The 16228-nt window shown below is 48.0% G+C and overlaps 3 non-coding genes across 3 annotated transcripts; 1 reads left to right on the forward strand and 2 right to left on the reverse strand.

Annotated features, from left to right (window-relative positions):
- Positions 1–8325: 8325 nt before the first annotated feature.
- Positions 8326–8399, reverse strand: Trnas-cga (transfer RNA serine (anticodon CGA)). Its single transcript has one exon. It is a non-coding gene; the product is annotated as a tRNA-Ser (tRNA).
- Positions 8400–8627: 228 nt separating this feature from the next.
- Trnas-cga (transfer RNA serine (anticodon CGA)) lies at positions 8628–8701 on the reverse strand. The gene has a single exon. It is a non-coding gene; the product is annotated as a tRNA-Ser (tRNA).
- A 401-nt stretch (positions 8702–9102) lies between these two features.
- On the forward strand, positions 9103–9176 carry Trnas-cga (transfer RNA serine (anticodon CGA)). The gene has a single exon. It is a non-coding gene; the product is annotated as a tRNA-Ser (tRNA).
- The last annotated feature ends 7052 nt before the right edge of the window (positions 9177–16228 follow it).

Here is a 16228-nt window from a genome sequence, read left to right on the forward strand (position 1 = left end):
TATGGCCGTTCTTTAGAAAGTTCGAAATGGACGCAACAGGGGCGATAGCGATCTTTTTACGGGGGACTGTGCTTCCATCCAAGTCATACTTTCAGCAGAGACATGGCATAAACACGTGGAAAAGAGAGTGCAAGGCTGAATATTTTTCTCACAATTAATTTTTAAAGTCTCTGGTTGATCAAATCTGTGTATGCAGAGGAGGGGTGCGATCTCCCAGCTTTGAATGCCGTGCTTTATTTAGCTCGTGATTGGATTGTGCTGAAGTGGGTGTGGTCTAAGCATGCAAGTGTGATGCGCTACCGAGCCTAAGAGGAAAGCTGTAGAGAATAGAGAACACTCTGGTACTGGCATTTTGCTAGTTAAGAATGGCACCTCTTTACCTAGACTGTGAGACTGTGTCTTTTGCTAGTGTGCCACTTAAGAGCCCATGCCAGTCACCATCTGAAGCGTCAGAAGTACTGCTTTTTGCATCATGCACACAACGAGCTGTGTGTGGGTGTACTTATTTGTTTTGAGTTGGCTGTAAAAGTTTGACTTATTCCGTCGTGCATAGTTGTGTAGCGGAGTCAAATTGGTTTGGCAGACCAGCAAATGGATCAACCTGCACACTAGAATTCACCGGGATTTCAGACGCGGTTAGGGATGTGTCTGCGTTCCGAATCAGCCGAACGCAAGACCGCGTACTTGCGTACTTCCGGGCGCGCGCCGTTGATAACACATAGCCGCTGTCCGTGTCTGCACTCGGCGAGCACGTCTTGCCGTGCCGCCCTCGCCTACAGAAGGGTAAAGTATTCGCTACCACGGTGTAGACCTCCAACAAATGCTTGTCAGCACCTCTTCTTAGGATTCATATTTTTCCTTGTGCAATAGTCGAGTGTAGATGCTTGACTATAGCGTAGTTTTTGGGCCGTATCACAGATTCACGTTTGTGAAGTCAAAAAAAGCGATTAGTTCTGGTTAGCATGGGTGCGTTGCTCCCCAGCTGATCACTTTGGTAACCATAGACCGCATATTATTGAAAGCGACTGTCAGATAAAATGTTTGTGTGTCATTTTTTAGCCATCATGTGTCATTTGATATAAAGAATATATATACTCATTAATAGTTTTTGATATTTTAATTAATATGCGAGAATTTTATTTTTGTTCAAGGTATTAATTTTCAATGGCAGCCTGTCAGTTAGATCCTTTTCTTTTACACACCAAGCAACAGCTTGCAATTGGTAACGAAAACAACCACCATCTTACAACTGGCAACCAACCTCTAGCAGAATCTTACAATTGGCAACTACTGCTAGGAACTTGCAATTGTTAAACCCTAGAGTCTTGCAACGTAATTTTATTAAAATGTGTTAACTTGTATACAATTATAAAATTTTTGTAGCAGGTAGAAGCTAAAATATTTTCTAGAACAGCGAGAGCATACATAAAGCAATAAGTCAAGAAAGACATGTTAAGACTGCAACCTGAGACAATTGCATATATAAAAATGTAATTCAATAAAAAATCGATAAAATGCGGTAACTGGTATATAATCATTTGGAAGCAGGTAAAAGCTAAAATATTTTCTAGACACAGATGATGTGTAATAATGATGATGGGTAATAATAATTTATTGTATTATATTTATGACAGTGTCCGCAATTTTTCATAATCTAACATGCTTCACTCTTCATGTACTTTACTCACAGGTCAGATCTGTTTACGGAAACAAATCACTGCATTAAAAAATGCGGTCTTGGCTGAGACATTGTCTTTCTTTGAGTTGAATATTAACAGATCGCCCCTTATCGCTCAGTATGAGTAATTGTTCTGACATGCCTACCACAACTACATCACGGAGAATATTTTGAGTCGGAACTTCGATAGATGCTATGACCACTGATACAAGTCAGTCTTCTGTATGTCTCATAATTTTCGTGTTCTCGTCTTCTGAATCACCAGGGGACCTACGGGTAACCCTGTGTTGAAATTTGCCACATCACAAAAGGTGCCCCTGTTGAGCACCTGTAAGGTGTCTTAAAACTTGGAGATGCTCTGGCCACTGACATGTGTCTGTTTCATGTCTTGTAGTTATCTCGCAGTAGTCTTGCAGAACCCCGGAGGTTCTTGTGAATAACCATATACTTTCTCTGCAAGACGCCTTATTAGCGACGGTCGTGGAAACCTACCAATCGACAGCCAGCCTGCAGAAGAAGATGCCGCTGGACTCGTGTGCATAGCTCATGTTTTATGATGCTACAAAGTGGAAAAAAAGAAAAAAAACAGGAATTCCATGTGTCAAATCCGTGAAATGATTTGAGATATTACAGATAAGGAGTCTGTGCTCCTCTGCCGAACTTTAAAGTCTGTCTTTATCTGCCAAGAGTCTAACTGTTTTGTAAGTCATAGATTTTGTTACGACAGAAAGTTCTCATATACACAGTTTTAAACGTGGGTAACAGAACTGACCGTAAATAATATTTCAATAAATTATGTGTACGGCCAACCGGTTTCTTGTAGTTAATTGTAATCACTAAGGGTATCTTCTTTCTAAGAATTAAAGTTACGTAACTTACATCACGTTAAAATTGTAAGCAAGCATTATGAGCTAGAAACCTCAAGTCAAGTAGCAAAAATCATGGGCAAAGACCTCCAAGGAAAACACTAACAAAATTTTGAAATTGGTGGGGGGGGGGGGGGGTCCACAGCCTCAAGATACTTAATAAACGTAAACGTGTCCCGCAGTAGGCTGTAATGCGATGCTAGCACATTTGTAACATGTGTATTTCATGTTATTTTCAATCCACTCTCAATTACAAGTAAAAAGGAGCCATATTCCGTCATTTTACGAAAGGATCCATACTACAGTGACACTTTACAAATGTTTACGTTATTAAAACAAAACATTCCCTCTCTCACACCCTCTAAGCTCACAGATGCTCTTCTACTCCTCCGTCCTCAGATACGCAACCAAATTCACTCAGATCGCGACTGAACGAACTAATGTCAATTAAAATTAAGAAAAGCTTGAAATATTACTGTCTCTGTAAGTATTTTCGCTTGCTACTGGGCATGAAACCTTAATGTTAGTTGGCGTTTTCTGTATTCGGATGTTACTTGCGAGATGCATATTATTATAAAATATGTCTGAGAGTCGCACGAATACTTGATTGGGGCAGCATGCAGCCGACGGTCCGCAGTTTGACGACCACTACTCTACTACATTCTCGCCAAAAATCGAGATACGATCACAGCCTTCCTCACAGATGTGTGATCGGGACGCCAAAAGTGATTGACTAATAGAATCCAGTACGTTACCGCGAACAGTGAGTGTTACACACAAACGAAAGTAACATCGGGTGTGGATTCTCAGTAAAAGTGGTCGCTCTTTTAGATAGGAGTAGCAGCACTATCAAACTATTCGCAGACGGTGTTGTTACCTACGCGAAAGTATCGTCATTAAAAAAGTATAACGGAAAGCAGTATAAATCACTTAGGAATGAAAGAAACAGGAAGTACAAGGAAGCCAAGTCTAAAAGGCTGCAGGAAAAATGTAAAAAAATTGAGGAAGTAATGACCGTTGGCAGGACTCCCATAGTATAAAGTAAAATCGAAACAACCTTCGATGAAATTAAATACAATAGCGGCAACACTAACAAGGGAACCTCCCCATCGCACCCCCCTCAGATTTAGTTATAAGTTGGCACAGTGGATAGGCCTTAAAAAACTGAACACAGATCAATCGAGAAAACAGGAAGAAGTTGTGTGGAACTATGAAAAAAAACAAGCAAAATGTGCAAACTGAGTAGTCCATGCTTAAGATAGGCAACATCAAGGACATCGTGAGCTCAGAAGTGCCGTGGTCCTGTGGTTAGGGTGAGCAGCGAGTTCCTTGGTTCAAGTCTTCCCTCGACTGAAAAATTTAACTTTTTATTTTCGCAAAGTTATGATCTGTCCGTTCGTTCACGGACGTCTCTGTTCAAAGTAGTAAGTTTAGTGTCTGTGTTTTGCGACCGCACTGCAAAACCGTGCGATTAGTAGACGAAGGACGTGTCTCTCCAATGGGAACCGAAAACATTTGATCGCAAGGTCACAGGTCAACCGATTCCTCCACACGAAAACACGTATGATATATTCTATACCACACTGGTGACGGCATATGCGTCACATGACAGGAATATGTTGTCGACCCACCTAACTTGTACACTTGGCGAATGGGTAAAAAGATTCTTCTACTTTGTCCGATTTAGGTTCTCTTATGGATGTCATAATCACTCCCAAAAACGTGATGAAAACATAAGAGTTTGTCACATAAACTGCAACAAATGAATGCAACAGTTTCACAGTCGCACAGTTTTCCCTGTGCTCTGTCATAACATATGTTTTTAACGTTTTCAAATTTTTCCGTGTGTAGACCGTCAAATCCTGCATCTGTCCAAGCCAAACTGAACATGTCCTAGAATTTTGGAGAGGGAAGTTAATTATGTGTGAGTGCCTGAACTGAAAATTGTCTGAAAATAAAAAATTAAAACGTTTCACTCGAGGGAAGATTCGATCCAAGGACCTTTTCTTCCGCAGCTGCTCACGCTAACCGCGGGACCACGGCACTTCTGAGCTCAGGTTATCCTTGATGTTGCATATCTTCCGCATGGACTACTCAGTTTGTATATTTTGCTTATTTTTTTCATAGTTCCATACAACTTCTTCCTGTTTTCTCGATTGAGCTGTGTTCAGTTTTTCAAGGACTATCCACTGTGCCAACTTATAACTAAATCTGAGGGGGGTGCGATGGGGAGGTTCCCTCGTAAGAGCGCAACGGGAATTCCACTGTTAAGCGCTGACGATAGAGAGAATAAATGGAAAGTGTACATTGACAGCCGTCATGAGGGAGAGGAAGTGTATGATGAAGTGATAAAAGAAGAAACTGCTGTCTTATGGAAAAGACAGGGGATCCAGTATTAAAGAATTTAATAGGGCTTTGGAGACTTGACGTTAAATAATTTCTGAAATCATCTAGGGAAGTGACAACCAAACCAATATTCAAGTTGAAAAAATATTCAAGTTGGTGTGACGAATCGGTGAGACTGGCGTTATATCCTCAGACTTTCGGAAAAACATCACCCACATAATACCGAAGACAGCAAGAGCAGAAAACTGCGAGGACCATCGCAGCTTAACAGCTCGTACATCCAAGTTGCTGACAAGAATATTGCACGAAGAATGGAAAAGAATATTGAGTATCTGTTAGATGACGAACAGTTTGGCTTTGGGAAAGGTGAAGGCGCCAGAGGGGCAGTACTCACGTTGTCCTCGAAAATGGGAGGAAGATTAGAGAAAAATCAAGAGACTTCGACCTGCATAAAGCGTTCGATGTCAGATGGTGCAAGATGTTCGAAATTCTGGGAAAAATAGGAGTAAGCTACAGGTAATGATAGGAAATATTCAATAGGGACAAGAATCAAGAGGGACTAATAATAAGACTAAGACCAAGAACGAGGTGCTACGATTCAAAAGGGAGTTTGTCAGGGATGAAGTCTTTCGTCCCTATTCTTCAGCCTGTGCATCCAAGAAGCATTAACAGACATAAAAGAAAGGTTCATGAGAGGAATTAAAATTGGGATTGAAAGGTAATGAGTGATAAGGTTCACAGATGCCATTGGTATCCTCAGTGAAAGTGAAGAAGAATTACAGGATCTGTTGAATAGAATAACAATCTAATGAGTAGAGAATATGGAGTGAGACTAAACCGAAGAAAGAGGAAAGTAATGAGAAATAGCGTACCTGGACTGATAAAGTAAGTATGATTAGTTTCTCCGCAAAGACGGTGAGGGAAGGAACAAAAGAAAAAAAACTGACAAGAAGAAGGGACATAATAATAAATGTGTTAGGATGTGAAGGAATAACTTCCACGGTGCTAACGGGACCTCTAGAGGGTAATAACTGTAGGGGGGAGGCAGAGATTGCAATACATACAATAAATAATTAAGGACGTAGGTTACTACTGCAAAATTTCGACTTGGTAAATGGCGGCCGCTGCCTTTGAATGCGGATAAATGGAATATAATGCTCTTATTTTATCAAGACGCATGGTAAAATGTAGTACAGGAACGTGATGCGGCTAGCTGCGAGCATTGGAGCATTGTCCGCTCCGCAGTGGAACGGACGCAGTGGTGGGGGTAGGGGGGGTGGGGGTGGGGGGGGCGCTGTACTGCTGCTTCGGCGGTCCGTAAGAAGCTTACCAGCAAATCCTTCTCATCCACTGTACTCTACCTGGAAATCAATTTCCGGTCGAATTGAGAAAGGACGTCGGCGAGACAGTGCGGCCGGTATTAGATGTGCAAACTCGCTACGGGAGAAACATTCCGGGAGCCGATATTGCGAATCTGGAGTGCCGGCTTAGGCTCTGCGCGGTGTAGGGATTGGTGGCCCTGAATAAAAGGCAGCAGGCGGAGGCCCTGTCGGGAGACATTGTGGCCGTTTTATCGGTGGCCACTTCTCTCTCCTTTCCTTCATCCCTTTCGTCCGGAGTTTAATACGGAACGGCGCTGAATACGCTCCGATAACCTTTGTCGCTTGCAACTGGCTGCCACTAGGTGGACAGAGAATTTTATTCTGGAAAAGAAACACCGTATGAAAGGAATAGATCTCGTCTCCATGTTTGTCTGATGGCACGTATAGAATTAGTTTCCTGTTAACATTGATGGATCGTTATGGGATCCTGCAAATGAATGTTACTATTAACTCATCCCCAAAATCAACAGTATAGGAGACTTGTATCTCCTATAGTTCATTAAAATAGGAAAAAATTTCCACGTTAGTACTATCAAATCATACACTTGCTTTATAGGGCGGGTCGAGGACAGAAAAGTGGCAGCCCAAAAAGAAATACTCAAAACATTTATTAAGGGTATGTTACAAAACTTCACCTAACTTCGGTAACCGTTTGATGAATAGCACTTTATATGCGATACATAATAGAGGGTTTTTGTACATTACTCATACAAAACTTAACTTTAGTTCTGAAAAAGGTAAATAACTTATAGATATGAATGCAGTATACCTTCAAGTTTTATTTACAAATGCTGATTGTGGATACCTTTCGTAACATGACATATACCTCATTTGTAATCAGTTTCCTATCCCTGATGTTCGGCACATTCCTACTGACACCTTCACAATGATATTGCAGTGGTGCGCCATTTTGCTGGAAAATAAATTCCGTGCCTTCGTCCTGTTGTAATTAGGATATTAGATAATGTTCATGCAAGTCCTGGAACGATATACCAATTACAGTTGACCCTGCAGAAAAGAAAGAACCGTAAATCTTGTTACAACTTAAAGGACAAAAAAAATTAGATTCGACGATTCCCGTACATGTTCGTTTGTGTCACGTGGTTTCTGCTCATCCCATATCCGAGTATTATGTCCATACCCGCGTAACATGAAGCGCCGGCACGTCGCGTCGGCCTGGAACGTTACAGCAGAGAGGGCCGTGGGACGTCGTCAGCCAGTAGTACGCTTACTAGTACGACACCAAGACAGGAGCGGCATCTAGGCCAAGGGAATATAAGCGCCGCTCCTCGTAGCCGCGCACCTTCCTCCCATCTCCCTCATCTCCATGCACCTGGCAGATCCCGTGTTTTGCTCATCGTCATCTGTGTGCTACATCAGTGTTGTGTTTGGTGCTGATCTCCTGTGCGTCGCGAGCTGTGATTTAATTGTGTGCTGGACTTGAACATAGTGTTACTGTCAGTGATCGTTAAGTGCTACGCCGTTCCTCGACACTTTTATGCTGCAGCCATACTTCGCCATGTGTTCTTTTAATTGTCCCAGTGTGTGGTTTTTGTGCTCAATACTTTTTAAGGTTTTTGTCTCCGTTTTATAGTCCACCCCTTTTTATCCGTTCTCGTCCATTATTTTCCCCCCCTTTTTTTGTCCGCCATTTTTTCTCCTTTGTAATTTTTAATGTCTTCTGTTTTATCCTTATTGTCTTTTGGCTGAAGAGCAGCGCATATGCTGCTGCCAGCCCGCCTCGGATGGGGATTTGAAATTCAATAAAGAAGAAAAAAAATATAGCCGCGCGCACTGGAAGACGAGCCGTCATTCAAACGCCACAGCAGTGGCTTAAGACCTGTTTTATTTGCTTGCTTTGAAACTGTATATCCCGATGACATTGATTATTTGTATGTCGCCATTTGCTTGCGACACCTCTTTGTGAATACGCAAAGTTAAGTATTGTCAATTTAACTGACTGTAATAAAATCCATTAATATTCCAGAATGAGATTTTCACTCTGCAGCGGAGTGTGCGCTGATAAGAAACTTCCTGGCAGATTAAAACTGTGTGCACCGACCGAGACTCGAACTCGGGACCTCTGCCTTTCGCGGGCAAGTGCTCTACCACCTGAGCTACCGATGCACGACTCACGCCCGGTCCTCACAGCTTTACTTCTGCCAGTACCACGTCTCCTACCTTCCAAACTTTACAGAAGCTCTCCTGCAAACCTTGCAGAACTAGCACTCCTGAAAGAAAGGATATTGCGGAGACGTGGCTTAGCCACAGCCTAGGGGATGTTTCCAGAATGAGATTTTCACTCTGCAGCGGAGTGTGCGCTGATATGAAACATCCTGGCAGATTAAAACTGTGTGCACCGACCGAGACTCGAACTCGGGACCTCTGCCTTTCGCGGGCAAGTGCTCTACCATCTGAGCTACCGAAGCACGACTCGCGCCCGGTCCTCACAGCTTTACTTCTGCCAGTACCTCGTCTCCTACCTTCCAAACTTTACAGAAGCTCTCCTGCGAACCTTGCAGGACTAGCACTCCTGAAAGAAAGGATACTGCGGAGATATGGCTTAGCCACAGCCTGGGGGATGTTTCCAGAATGAGATTTTCACTCTGGAGTGGAGTGTGCGCTGATATGAAACTTCCTGGAAGATTAAAACTGTGAAAATCTCATTCTGGAAACATCTCCCAGGCTGTGGCTAAGCCATGTCTCCGCAGTATCCTTTCTTTCAGGAGTGCTAGTCCTGCAAGGTTCGCAGGAGAGCTTCTGTAAAGTTTGGAAGGTAGGAGACGAGGTACTGGCAGAAGTAAAGCTGTGAGGACGGGGCGTGAGTCGTGCTTCGGTAGCTCAGATGGTAGAGCACTTGCCCGCGAAAGGCAAAGGTCCCGAGTTCGAGTCTCGGTCGGTGCACACAGTTTTAATCTGCCAGGAAGTTCCATTAATATTATTTGCTTCAATTGTTGTTTAGCTATCCGAGAAAAAGCTTCCTAGACACGCTATATTAAACGAGTGGCCAGGATACTACAATGCCGATTCAATTTACCACAGATACGGAAGGCTGTTTCGTCACTGAACACAACTTTACTCAGAAAATCATCTTAAGTCTGCATGGTCTTAAACATTTCTACACAAAACTTAGCCCGTTTTTCATTGTGACTTTCTATTTAAGGACGCAATAATTCCAATTTGTAGGTTTTGAGTGGCAGTCGTTTCCGTAATAGGCTCCACGCTGTAACACTAGGCATATTCAATTCCAAACTGGCACGTCTCGTTATTTACCCAGATTACAATGTTAGTCTGCCGAACTGGCTCAATTGCTTTGTCAGAGACTGCTTACCGACCATGACCCAGCGTCCAATGTGATACGGTGCCAGTTTCGGTGAGACGATTGTGTCAATTAATAACAGTTTGTCTCTGAGGTAGTGCTTAGCAATATTGTCACTGAACTGTAGTAGGGGATTTGTAGTCATGGAACCATACAACACCGCGACGCAGAACAGAACTGCCTGTCACCGGAATGATCTCCATCTCTACCAGTACTGGGTGCAAGCAAAGCAGTCCACCGTTGACAGCGCACTCTGTGGCGGCTGGCAGTACTGTCGACCGACGAATACTACGAGCTAGAAAGTAGTCAGCAATAGCTAGCGCCATCTGGAGAAGGGTAGTGCTTGGAACTCAAAGGCACCAAACGAGAAGTTGTGTTTGTGTGGTAGCGGCCTCTTGTAGTATTGTTGTTGTACCCCTCTCCTCTTGAACCATGTACGCAAAGTAGATCGAATGGATTGATAAGTTTGGAAAAACACAGAAAATAACAAGTGTAACTGCCGATATTTTTGCACACGTTGTTCTGAATTTTCCGTTAAAAGCTTTTAGAGCTTGTAGAAGGGAGTGAGTACACAATATTTTGAATAAGAACCCATGTCCTAAGGTAGACAGGTTACACGTACTACAGCAGACGGTCACCTGTATGATCATAATGTGTAGGCTTTCACGGCCGGCGTCCATCTCCGGCGGTACTCCGCAAGGATACCGCCCTTCGATTGTGCCATTCCAGCACTAATCGAAGCGCTAGGTTTTCAGGTGCCAGCCATCCAGCCAGCCGAGCAGCAGCGGTCCAGCCGAGCAGCACCGGCCCAGCTGTACAGCAGCAGCAGCAGCAGCAGCAGCGGTCCCGGCCAGCAGCAGCCAGCCAGCCAGCCCTCCTGCAGCAGCGGTCCAGCCAGCCAGCCCTCCAGCAGCAGCAGCAGCAGCAGCCCCGGCCCCGGCCCCGTCCGCGGCAGCAGCAGCAGCAGCAGCAGCAGCTGCGGCATTCCTGCCAGCCGTCGTCGGCGTCAGCGCCAGCGCCAGCGCCAGCAGCGTGGGACTCTGGTCTTCGTCCGTCTTCGTCTTCATCCGTCCCCAGTTTTTTTCTTTCCTTTCCGTCCTGTGCATTTTTGTTTATCCCTGTCGTCATGTCAGCCCCCACCATCACTACCACCACTACCACCACAGCCATAGTTTATACTTCCCCCTCCGCCGCCGCCACCACCACCATTACATGGTGCGCCCAGTCACACCCCCCTCTTTCTATCCCTCCTCTTCTCACTCTCCCTTCGCCCTCGCTCTTTGTCGCCCCCTCTCCAGCTTCTTCCTCCCGCTCCTCTCCCTCTGATCCTTTCCCCCCACTCCCCCAGCCTGTCACTGCAGCTCCAGCTAGGGTGGTGGCCCGTCGGGCCACTGCCTATGCCCAACTCTCCCCATCGCCTTCGCCATCACCGCCACCGCCGTCGCCGTCGCCTTCACCGATACCATCTCCGGCGCCGGGACCTGCCCCTTTCCGCCACCTCCCTATAGCTCCCGCCCCTCATGTCACCACCCACCCTTCTGCCGCCGTTGAACGCCCTAGTGGCACCACCACCTCCTCCGCTCCCAAAAAGGCCCCACCCCGTCCTCCTTCCCCGCACCAGGATGCCATGGATGTCCCCCCACCTGGCCCTGCTCCCTCCACCTCCTCCTCCTCCTCCTCCTCCCCCTCTTTACACAAATACCTCCTCTCCCGTCCCGATCCTTCCCTTCTTGAGGCCAGGAATCTCTCCCTCCTCCTCCGCCAACACATCCCTGGTGCCCCCATCTCTCTCCTCACTCCCAGACGGGATTCTGTTCTCATCTCCTCCCCCAGCCCAACCCTCTATACTGACATCCTCTCCCGCCTCCCCATCACCCGTTTTGGCCCCAACGCCTCCCCCACCCCTGCTCCTTCTCCATCTCCTACCCGCCAACCCCAACCCCCGCATCGCCTGCTGACCCTCACCGCCGTGATCACTCGGCTCAGTCCATTGATCACGGAGGAGGAGGTGCTGGCGGAGCTCAAGGTGCATCCCACTCTAGAGGTGCGGGCAGTCCGCCGCATTTTCAATTCGGCCAGCCCCACCCGCCGTATGCGGGTTTTCTCCGAGGACACCCCCTCCATTGACTGTCTCCTGAAGGAGGGTGCCTTCCTCTTCAACCAGCGCTATAAGGTCGACCCCTCCCGTTCCCCTCCTCAATCCCTGAGCTGCCAGAGGTGTCTGCGCTATAACACACACCCAACAGCCGAGCGCCGTGAGGCCCCCACCTGTCCGCATTGTAGGCAAGCGCACTTCCTCCAGCAGTGCCCTAACCTTCAATCCCCTCCCTCCTGCAATACCTGCAATCTCCCCCATCCCACCTACTCCCAAAAGTGTAAAGCCCGACTCCCTCCGACCACTCCTGAACTCACCGTCCCTGTCCGTCCTCTGGACGCCCCCACCCCTCCTGGCAATTCCCTTCATCCCCCTACAAAACGTCCACCCTTTCCAGCGCCCTCACACCCTCCAACAGGTCTCCCTCGCCGCCCGTTCCATTTTCCATTTAAAAATGTATGCCACCTACTCCAACAACCAGGCCCATTTCACCTTCTCCCGTCTTGGCACCCTTGTCTAATTCCCTGTCATGGCGCGACAGCACTGTATCCTTTTCAACAACATCCACTCCCTTCCCGCCAACAAGAACCTCTTCCTGCACACCCTTGCCACCCACCGCTTGGATGCCTTCCTCCTCAATGAAACCTTCCTCCAACACCACCACACCATCCACACTTCGCCCTACCTCCTTCACTGCTCCGATAATCCCCTCCCGATTGCGCGTGGCGGAGTTGCCATTGGTCACCACCGCCAGATCCCCGTTCGGCTCCAACCTCTCCTACCCGACCCCTCCGAACACCTGATCCTTAGTCTCCTCTTCCCGGCCTTACCGTCACCTGTGCCACCATCTATGTCCGCCCTAACGCCCCTATTCCCTTCTCCCACATCGACCGTGATCGCCGCCGACCTCAACATCCATAGTCGTTCCTCCACCCAGTTACGGCGGTGGCATCGGTTCCTCTCCTCCCTTCAAGGCGACCTCATCCCCATCCCCAGCACACCTGTCCCGAATCCAACTCCACTCCCGATGTTATCCTTTCCTCCCCCAACCTCCTTGGCCGCATAACGGTGGATGTCCTGGAGCCTATTGGTAGCGACCATCTCCCTGTCCTCCTCACCGTTTCCGACGGTCGTCGCCCCCACCCCAACCCTCGTAATGACCCTCCCCCTAACTACATCCATGACTATTCCCGTGCCAACTGGAATGCCTACCGGGATACCCTCTCCACCCAGGTCGATAGCCACCCCTTCACCTACCACCACCCTGACGATGTAACCCATGCCGCCTCCTTTCTCCAGCAGACCTTGTCTGAGGCCCTGTAGGCCCACGTCCCTACTGTCGCCATCCACCCCCACCGTCCTACCTTACCCCCACAGGCCGTCCTCCTCCTCCGTGAATCCCACCGTCTTTACCGTGCCTTCCTCCACACGCGTGACCCGGACACACTACGACGCCACTGGCAACTCCAGCGACACATTCGTAATTTGCTCGTGGCTAAGAAAGGCTGGGACTGGCAACAGACATGCACCCGTTTAAATGCTACCCTCCCTATCAACTCGTCCAAGTTCTGGTCAGCCTTCTGTCGCCTTACTGGAACTAAACCCTCCCCCTACTATCCTCTTCTCCATGATGATCACCCCTTCCCTGACACCCTTAGTAAGGCCAATCACTTTGCCTCCTACCTCTCTGATCTGTTTTCCATCCCCGACGATCCCCAGTTCGATTACTCCCTCTTCCCGGATGTGAACGATTGAACTGACACCTCTGTCCCTCCCCTCGCCCCTAGTTTCCAGTACTTGGACAACATTGCACACATGGAACTCAATGCCCCTATCACTACACAGGATCTCATTGCTACACGCCGCACTAAACGCAACATCGCTCCTGGTCACGATCGTGTCACCTACCGTCACCTTCGTGAAGCTCCTGTCTCTTTCCTCTCCACTCTGACCAGGCTCTACAATGTAGTCCTGTCCACCGGTTACTACCCCGACCTGTGGAAAACCTCCCATATCCTGATGTTCCTTAAACCTGGCAAACCGCCGTCCGTCCTCTCCTCCTACCGTCCCATCAGCCTTACCTCAGTCTTCAGCAAGGTCCTGGAATCTATCCTCACCCGATGCATCCACCAGCATCTCCGCCAGCACCGCCTCCTTCCCATTACCCAGTGTGGCTTTTGGCCGTCCTTCTCTTCTGACGACCTTCTCTTTCACCTCACTCATCTCCTTTCAGACCAGCTTAATTCCTGTCGCTTCGCAATCTTCCTCTCCCTGGACCTCGAACGTGGCATTCCGGTCTCCTCTTCAAGCTCCAAACCTTCGCCCTTCCCCTTAACTATGTCCGTCTGATCGGCTCCTTCCTCTCCCACCGTCCTTCCTACGTCGCCATCCATAACACAGATTCCTACACCTTTTTCCCCTCCGCCGGTTTGCCCCAAGGCTCCGTCCTCTCCCCCCTTCTGTACCTTTTGTACACGGCGGACATGCCGCCGCCGTCACCCCCCGTCCACCTTCTCCAGTTTGCCGATGACACCGCCTTCCTTGCCCTTGCTCCCACCCTGCAGCGCTCCCAACACCTTCTCCAATCCCATGTTGACTGGTTCACCCCTTCCTTCCTCCTCCTTGATTTCTATCTCCCCATCTATGGCCATCCTACCGCCCTCACTCCCACCCTTAAGTACCTTGGCGTCACCCTCGACCGTCGCCTCTCCTGGACTCCCCATCTCCGGACAATCCAAGCCAAGGCACACTCCCAATTCAGTCTCCTCAAGCTCATTTCCGGCCGTACGTAGGGTCTGGACCCCTCCACCATCCTCCACACCTATAAATCCCTCATCCGCCCTATCCTTTGTTACGCCCATCCGGCCTGGATCTCCGCCCGCCCCCTACCAATTATAAATCCCTCCAAATCCTTGAACGCCATGCTCTCCACCTCGCCTATCGCAGCCATCTCCCCTCCCCCACGAGGATCCTGTACGATCTCATCCCCTTCCCCCACCTCCTCCTTTCACTTGAAAGGATATGGATCCTGTACACCTCCCGCAAACTCGATCCTCCTCACCCGCTTGTCTCACCCATCCTCTCCCACCCCCGCCCGCTGTCGCGCCTGTATTCCCACATCCCACCCAGTCTCCATCTCTCCACCCTCCTTACCCTCTCACAAGGTGGCTTCCGCCAGCTCCCCCTCCCTGATGATGTCCTCCTCCCCTCCATCTACCCCTCCTATCAACTTTGATCCTCCCCCCCACTTCCTGTGTCCTTTCCTTTAGGCACCCTCCTCTTTCCTTTTCCCCCATCCCTCCCTCCACCCCTCTTCCCCCGGGCTTCCTCTCCCCCTTCCTCCCTTCCCCCTATCTCCCCTGCCCGTGGTATCTGCTCTCTCCTCTCCCTCTCCCACCCCCCTCCTCCTCTCTAGGCAGGTCCCTTGACTCGTACACGGTTAGTGAACTTTCGCGCGCCGGAGATCAACGCCTCGTGTTTCTGTGTGTGCTGTCGTTTTGTGCAGTGGTTCAGTGTTCTTCGTTTTGTGCACCTGCGTTCACGTGTGACAATCTTCGTCTATGTATGTGTCCAGGTGTCTGAACAAATTTTATCTTGGACTCTACGCCCGTGAACGGCTCCATGTACTTTAAAAAGTGTTTGTCTCAGTTTCTATGTCCATCATGTTTTTTCTCTAAATGTCTTCATTTGTATCTTTTGTGTTTCTCTGAGGCCAAAGTGCGGCGTAGTATGCTGCTGCTGCCCTGCCTGTCAACAGGTTTAAAAATAACAATAAAGAAAAAAAAAGGCCGGCGTCTTCATTAGTTAAAACTTCCGGGCTGAGAGGCCGTGGTCGACCTGCAAAACTTCTTCTTCCTGACGTTTCGTTGCCATCTGCGGGCAACATCTTCCGAGGTGAGTCAACCACTGGCTGCCAGGCAGTGGAGGTCCCGTTTACAAAGAGCGCATATAGGGCACCACCATCCGTCACGTTTGGCCGACTGTAAGTCTGTTTCTGACTAACTTCATTGTTCTCAATTGAAAGTAATCAATTGTCACATCGTTGGTCCAAAGTCGACCGCCATATCTTGTCTAACTTTAAGCCTTCCTCTTTTCTATTATAATTATTGTGGTGCTTCTGAATCTCTATAGCTTCCCTATACACACGTCCATAATAATGCGAAGTTCTGGCTAGCACTCTCGTCTCATTAAATTTTATTTCATGATCACAATCTTTAGAAACATGTTCCGCTGCAGCTGATTTGTCGGTATGTCCCAGTCGACAGTTCCTTTCGTGTTCGGTTAAGCGGGTACTGACACTTCTTTTCGTTGTTCCAATGTAAACCTTCCCACAGCTACAAGGAATATTTTACACCCCAGGAGTAGCTAAGGGGTGTCGTGCGTCTTTCGCCGAGCTTAAACACTCACTAAAGTTCTTGGTGGGTCTAAAGATTGTTTCAACTTGAAACTTGGTCAGAACTTTCCCATACGGTCAGTAATATTGCGAATAAATGGAAGAAAAACTTTTCCAGCTGACAGATGTTGTTGCTGAATGTTGTCAGG

This window comes from Schistocerca nitens, chromosome 6 (genome assembly GCF_023898315.1).
Source record: "Schistocerca nitens isolate TAMUIC-IGC-003100 chromosome 6, iqSchNite1.1, whole genome shotgun sequence".
Taxonomy (NCBI): domain Eukaryota; kingdom Metazoa; phylum Arthropoda; class Insecta; order Orthoptera; family Acrididae; genus Schistocerca; species Schistocerca nitens.